At 50.9% G+C, this 7,531-nt stretch overlaps 1 long non-coding RNA gene across 1 annotated transcript; it reads left to right on the forward strand.

Annotated features, from left to right (window-relative positions):
- The first annotated feature begins 2,187 nt into the window (after nt 1–2,187).
- LOC120605751 (uncharacterized) lies at nt 2,188–4,274 on the forward strand. Its single transcript, XR_005653695.1, has 3 exons — nt 2,188–2,406; nt 2,851–2,988; nt 3,769–4,274. It is a non-coding gene; the product is annotated as an uncharacterized LOC120605751 (long non-coding RNA).
- The last annotated feature ends 3,257 nt before the right edge of the window (nt 4,275–7,531 follow it).

Genomic DNA, 7,531 nt, shown 5'->3' on the forward strand with positions numbered 1-7,531 from the left:
ACCCAACACCCCTTCAGATCCCAGCCCTCCCACTCCAAACCATCTCTCAGTGTGACCTTAGGCAGCCAACTGCCCCTCCTTGCCTCAGATTCCTCATCTGTAAAGTGCAGTTAATTCCACTCTTGTGAGAGTTATTGTGAGAACGAATCAAGATGGTCTGCGTGAGCTCACGCAGCCTCCGGCAGAAGCTCCATGTGACTTCGTTACCTGCTTGCTCTTCGGTTCCCTACCTGGCAGGAGGGTTTCGTGCAAAGTTCTCTACCTCCTACAGAGTAGTTTCACCTCCATTTTGCAGAGTAAGAAACTGAGGTCCAGAGGGCCGAAGCGACTTGCCCAACGTGGCACAACCGGTAAGATTTAGGTCTCGAGGCCAAATCCCTTTGTTCTGGAATACCAGGTACCACGTACCTGAGCCCCAGCACAGGCAGCCAGCGTTCTGTTAGGAGGCGGCAGGAATGCACCCCTAGAGTGGTGGTCGGCTGCGGGGTGGGGGTGAGGCAGTCAGCGTCTGAGAGTCACAAAATATTACATCTCTTTCTCATTGAAATCCTCACAGCAGCTCCAGGAGGAAGGTATCGTTATCTCTTTTATGCAACAGAGAAAACTAAGTCTCAAAGATTTCCCTAGATCTTGCAGTGAGGAGGAAGGGGAGGGGGCTTGGACCCACTGCTGGGACACTTGCAATGTGGCAGGCATTGTGTGCTAAGTGGTTCAGGTGTACCATGTCCTCTGTAACTCATAACAGCTCCAGGAGACAGTTCTTCTTGCCCCCATTTTTGTAAACAGGAAAGCTGACTTGCTAAAGGCCACAGGCTAGTGGTGGTAGAGCTGGGATCTGAGCCCTGGTCTGCTTGGTGTTGACATCTACAAGCTTAACCCTCATTTTACTTCATCCCTGACTCTCTTAGATCCCAAACCCTGAATGTTCAAAACAAACACCCAAATCCTGGTAGAAGCTGGCCAAGAAGGCAGATAAACAAGCAGGAGATCGGTGAATGGAGAGTCCCCAAGCTCATCTGGGGAGTTTCCACTGCAGGGTCCCCTGTCCTACAGGCCTTACTACTAGGAAGCCGGCGCCATGTGATCAACACAGGATGGCTGAGTGCTCACGCCACTGGCACCCTCCCAGCCTGGCCCCACCAGCAGCGTAATCGGCAGAGCATCAGCCATCAGCTCCTGGGATCTGGCCCAGCCGCCTGTGACAAGGAGTCAGAGGAGCCTGGGCAAGAGCCATTGCCTTGCTAAGGGATCGTAGCAGCTCTGGAGGTTTCTGGGGTTGTAAAATGTCAGCCCCCACATCCCCTTCCTCTGCCACCATAGTTGAAGAGAGGAACTGTTTCCCGCCTAACTCTGCTTAGAACCCCCAGTAGCTCTCACTGCCCCCAGACCTTAGCCTGGTCTTCAAGTCTCATCATTCTCTGGGCAGCAGATTGCCATAGAAAGAGGCCTGGTGTGGGGACCTAGAAGATCTGGTTTCTAGTCACATGACCCTCTGAACTCCCTGTGTGACCTTGGGCAAGTCACTCACCCTCTTGAACCTCAGTTTCCCTACTTGATAAATAAGCCCGTTTCCCTCGATGTGCTGATAACGAGAGCAGAGGCTTCGGAGGCAGGAGGAGCTGGAGTTGGGAGCCAGCCTCAACATTCTAGCTGTGTGGCGTGGAGCCAGTCACATGTCCTCTTCAAGCCTCAGTTCCCTCACCCGAAAATAAGGATAATAATGATATTGATTTCCCGGAACCACTATGAAGAGAAGACCACTTAGCTCTAATTCCTGGCATTCAGGAGGCATTTGGGCAATGATCGTCATTGGTGGGATTATTTAATTAACAATTAAAGAATCAGTCCAGTTCTGTCAATGTGGTCCTAGATGTGAAAGAACTTGTACTAGATACCTAAAAAGAATTTAAGAGAAGATGCATGGTAGGCAAGTGCTAGCCTAGAGTACCAGGAATGCATTTGGCTATATATAACGAAGCCCCAAACATGGAAACTTAAACAAAAATAAAGGGAGGGAAGGGTTCTTTTTCTCAAATGACAAGAGGTAAGCAGTCCAGTAATGCCATCAGGAGTCCAGACTCTCTCCAGCTCTCTGCTCCGTCCCCCTCAGAGGTGATTCCAGCAGAGTCCCACTTACATCTTTAGCCAGAACGTGACTTCACTTGGCTGCAGAGGGGGTTGGGAAATTAAGGTTTAGTGTCAGGCAGGAAGGGCTAGGGAGTTGGAAATGGAGATTGGGCCAGCCTACCTCCAGCGTCTGCAGTTGGAGTCTTTTTCTGGTGTAGGCTGTGGTTTCCGGTGTGCGGCTTCTCCAGAGAATCCAGGAGTGAGTGTAAGCTGCAGACTCCAGAGGCGAACAGACTTTCTGTTACCAAGACGGGATCTGAGAAGGCAGGACCACGGCAGGTAAGAGCCAGGAGCAGGCTAAGAGAAGGTCCAACCCACCCCTCTCAGGCGATGGACTCAGACTCAGAGCAAGGCAGGAACTTGCCCCAACAGCCCAAGTATCTTTCCTCTGTGTCCTATGGCCTCTTGTAAAATGACCAACTTTGGAACAAGTCACAGTTTTGCCCCAATGCCAGGACATCTCATCCTTTGAAAACTTATACTCAATGAACTGAAAATTTAGTTAGCAAGAATTCGCACTTCCAAACAACTCTTCAGTTCTCAGGCAAGAGCCTTAAAAGTCCGTTTTCTTGAGCCTCTCAAACAGAACTGGACTGACTCATCATTTGCCTGGAATGTGTGTTCTTGCTTTAACACCTCATTAATAACTCCCCGTCATTCAGTGCTGCCAGGCAGCTTATAAAAACATTTTCGCTTACACTACTATCTCTTTATATCCACCAGCAATCTTTTTGACGTAGGTGTTTTCAGCTCCTGAATAAGTCAGGATTATTTCCATTACAAGTGATGGACACCCAATTCCAACCAATTTTGGCAAAAGAAGGGAAAGTGTTGGTTATCGAGCTGAGAATCTCGGAACAGGTATGGCTGCATCCAGATATCAGATTTGTTCTCTCTCTCATTTCTCTCTCTCTCTCACTCTTTCTCTCTCTGTCTCATCTTTTTTTCCCTCCTGTTGGCCTCACTGTCAGGTAGGTGCTTCCTAAAGGCTCAGGCAGCTCCAGGCTTACACTGTCCTTGTGCCCCAGTCCCATAGGAAAGGAGAATGCCTCTGTCCTGGACATTTCCAATCGCCCTAGCTTAGCTCAGGCACCCATCCCTGAACCAAAGGCCGCAACCAAGAAAATGGAACGTCTTGATTCTGACTGCCCAGTCCTAGACGTGTATCCGCGTTAATGGAGAAGGAGGTGTGTTCCCCCAAAAGAAACCTGGCCGACGTTATCAAAAGAAGAGGGAGGGGATGCAGGGCAGGCAGAAACCACTGATGTCCACTCATGCTCCGTTTCTCCATCCAATGCACAAGGAAGTCAAGGCTAAGAGGTGGAGTGGCTTTTGCCTGAAGCCTCAGGGCTGGTAGGAAGGGAGGCTGTCTTGCCTTTGGCCATGAGCCTGGATGGAGAGAACAGGGGAAGGTTATGTAGCTAGAACACTCCTGCCTGTCCAGAGCCTAGCAGGCATCAGGGCCTTCCCAAGAGGGAGGGAGAAGGGTTGAGAAGGATGCTAGAGTCCAAGCCGCTTCTCCCCTGAGCTTCTCGGTATTTCCTTGAGCAAGAAAAGATGTTCACGTTTGTTGAACCACCAAAGCCTGCCAGATACTACTGTGTACTTTGCAGACGTGATCTCTCTCACCTTGTTTTTCAGAGGTGGAAGCTGAGGCTCAGAGAGCTGAAACAACTCGTCCAGGTCACACAGTCTTGGAATGGCAAGGCTGGGACTCAGTCCAGGTCCAACGCCTGTGCTGTTTTCTGGAATTTCTCAATGGGAAGCTATTGACATTTTGTGTAGGATTGCCCCACACAAGGCAGGAAGTTTAGCTGGCTAAGAGTAAACTCAGTCATGGCAACAACCAAAAACTGCCCATGCGTTTCCGAACCCCACCCCGCTCCAGGAGGCTACTTCAGCCCCTGCAAGAGAACCACCGTGCCACGCTGACCAGCTCTGGTTCCAGTGGACCCAGGGCCTGACACATCTGAAGTCAAACTGGACTAAGTAGGAACCCCAGCTCTACCACTTCCTAGTTATGTGGTATTGAGCAAATTACTTCATCATTCTGTGCCTCAGTTTCCTTGTCTTTAAAATGGGGACAAAACTAGTAGCATCCTCATAGGGTAGTTACGAGGATTAAACAAGCTAATTCTTGTAAAAGGCTTAGGACACTGCCTGATGTTTAAAGAGCACTGTATCAGTTATTCTCAAATAAATGAGCCCATGAATAAAAGAGTGAAGGAACGATTTGTTTACACACACACACACACACACACACACACACACACACACACACACAGAGTCAGTTCTCCATTTACAAAGCCTTTCACATTTGTGATCTCATTCGACTATCCCCTTTACCCTGTAGGAGAGCATTATGCATACTTTACACTGGAAGAAACTCACTCAAGAGGTGAGGTGACTTGGCTAAGGTCTTCTGGTTGTTTAACTGTAGCTCTGGCATCTCTGCATTTTCTATTTCCTACAAATACAGATTTTTTAAGCCAAGAATGAAGGAGTGAATGAAGGAGCTCCAGCAATTCCAACTGTCAGAGCCCCAGTGCTGTGTGTGTGTGTGTGTGTGTGTGTGTGTGTGTGTGTGTGTGTGTGAGTGATTCACCAGGAGACCCAGCCATGCAGCCAGACCACAGGACCACAGGAAAGAACTGGGTGGTGAGTGAGGACTGGTCAGCCACCTGCCCACAGCCTCCCACCCCCTGAGGAGAGGAGCGCTGGCTCTGTGGGCACCTCAGAGCACCCACACCTGGACCCCTCCCCCAAGCCACCCTCAGGATGGGAACCTAGCGCCCAGCACACAGGAGTGAACCTCACTGCTCTGGGATTCCTTTCACGAGATGGCATGCTGGCCGACCTCCAGAAGGGGTGCTAGAGACTTCTGCTGTCAAAGAGCTCTCAGGCAAGCGGGTGAGCCTTAAAGGAACAGAGACAAAGGGTAGGGAAGGAGCGCTGGGAACACGTATGCGCGCAGACATACGTGTGACGAGATTCTGAGATTCCCCTCCCATGCCGAGATGCGAATCACCGCTGTAGCGAGTCTCCACACCAGTGGAAGTGGAGAGTGGTAAAAAGACAGAGAAACACTGAGCTAGACCATCTGTACACCAAAGCATCTCAGACCTGCCTAGATGGCAGCCTTGGACGTCTCCCCTCGCCAGATCTCTCCTTATTGGCATTTCACTCCACCTTTCTTGGCAGCATATTTTGGATTATACTGGATCTGGACTCCCTCTTACTCCTGTCTACTTGGAACCTCTTATCTTTCTCATCTAGACCAACCCAACCTAATTCAACTCAACTCAACCCACTTCAATTCTAAATGCAACTCAAGTCAACCCAGCTCTATTTCCACTCGACCCATTCAAATCCGACTTCACCCAATTCAGTCGAACTCCAGTTCACTCAACCCAATGCAGCCCATCTCAACACAACCCACGCTGGCTCAACTCTGCTAAATTCAAGGCAAACCCGTTAAACTCAGCTCCACCCAACCAAATCCAACTCCATTCTATCCAACCCAACTAAGTCGTATTCAACCCGACCCTCCCCAACATGACATAACACAACTCTACTCCACTCCACCCAGACCAAACCAACTACACTCAGCCTCACTCGGCGTAATTCAACGCAACTAAACCCATCCTTGTCCGGCTCAGTTCTCCACCTTTCATATCTCCTCCAACACTAAAGACCCACCTCTCAACCCTCTCCCCACTCTCGCTCCCTAAAATAGTGAGACGCAGAGTTAGTGCCTGATTTAAAGATTCCACCTCCTTGCTCTTCTCCCAGCCTTAATCACATCCCTCTACAGGTAATAACTTTCATTCATCTCTGACCCCCCACCACCGTTTACCTCTACCCTTTCATGAAACCCCAAGACCACGAAGCCTCAGAGACCCCAAGCCTGTATGGGCTCTCATCTCTGTAAGCACTACCCCAGGGAGGTGAGGTCTGGAGGACATTTAGATTGGGGTCAGGGAGAGTTCCAGTCCTAGAAGAAATTTGATGGGCACCTTGCAGACGAAAGCGAGATCTGGTTCGACCCCCAGGGAGAAGAACACTCTGTCCCTGGCTCTCTTTCCGCTCCTCCCTGGCCTCCTCCTTCTTTTCCTGCCTTTATCTTTGTCTTAGGCTCCATATCTCTGTTTCTCTGTTTCTGTCTGTCTCTGTCTCTGACTCTGTCGATACTTCTGCCTCAGTCTGTAGGTGGCCCTGTCTCTTCATTTCTGTCTTGGACACTCTCTTTCTGTTTCGCTGTATCTGAGTTGCTATCTCCCTCTTGCTGACTCTATCTCTCTCCATCTCTGCCATTTCTAGCACAATCATTTCCAAGCTGTGGCTGGGGAGTTATGGCTCCTAAACAGAGATGCCTCCGTCCCTTCATCCCCTCTACCTCTTTCCTAGTCAAGAGAACACTAGTCACCCGGGCTGCCTGAGAACCACTCTGAGGCTGCTGTACCAGACCCGAGGCCACCCTAGCCCAGGACCTAAAACAACATCCCCAGTTGAGAAATCAGAATTATGCACCTTCGAGTTGGAGGGGAATTTAGACCAGTCTCCTCATGTTCTAGATGGGGAAATCAGCCCCAGATGGTGCAGGGGACTTGCCCAGGATCATTCAAAGTTAATGAACTGAGAACAAGGCCCTCCGGAGCCTGAGATCCCAGACTCTGACATAGAGTAGGGAGCTTTGGGTACCAGACTGGCTGGGAGGTGGGCAGAAGAACAATAGCGCCTCCTCCCACCCACCCAGAGGCCATCTCCATGACCAGGGGAATTACCTGCCTTGCCACTCCATCTCAGAGCGGTGCCTCCCCACCCCTCAGAAAATGTGTTCATTGAGGGGTGGGGAAAAAAGGAGACAAAGAGTATTCTAGGTGCCCTTTTGGTGACCCCTCCCACCTCTTAGAGAGCCCAAGGGAAAGCCCTCATAGTTCCAGCGGGGAGGAGAAAGCCTGGGTTTGGCCTCCTGCAATATATCTGGCTGCCTGTGAGGGGCAGAGCTGGTATTTCGATCAGACTGAATCCAGAATTCAGAATCCACTCACGGAGCCCCTGGCCTCAGGCTCCCTGCTCAGCCAGGCACAACCCTCAAGACGCTCCTGGTCTTGGTCTGGCTGAGCCTCCGGGGCCAAGAGCCAAGACTGCATTCCTCCCCAGCCCCACCTGCCACCAATTTCTGACCATTCTGGGCTCCAGCAGGAACCAGAGCCCCCAGGGGGCTGGGCTAGAGCAAGGCCTTGGAAAAGGCCCTTTGCCAGCCACAGGTGTGGACCAAGCTCTCAGCTCCTGGCCCCATGACTCGCTGCAGGCCTGACTGCCCTGGAGACACCTCTCTCAGCAGCTCTAGTTCCCGGGCAGGCACTGGCCGGGGCCTTCCTCGGAACTCTAGGATGTCTGA

This window comes from Pteropus medius, unplaced genomic scaffold (genome assembly GCF_902729225.1).
Source record: "Pteropus medius unplaced genomic scaffold, Ma_sr-lr_union100, whole genome shotgun sequence".
In the NCBI taxonomy this organism is placed as follows: domain Eukaryota; kingdom Metazoa; phylum Chordata; class Mammalia; order Chiroptera; family Pteropodidae; genus Pteropus; species Pteropus medius.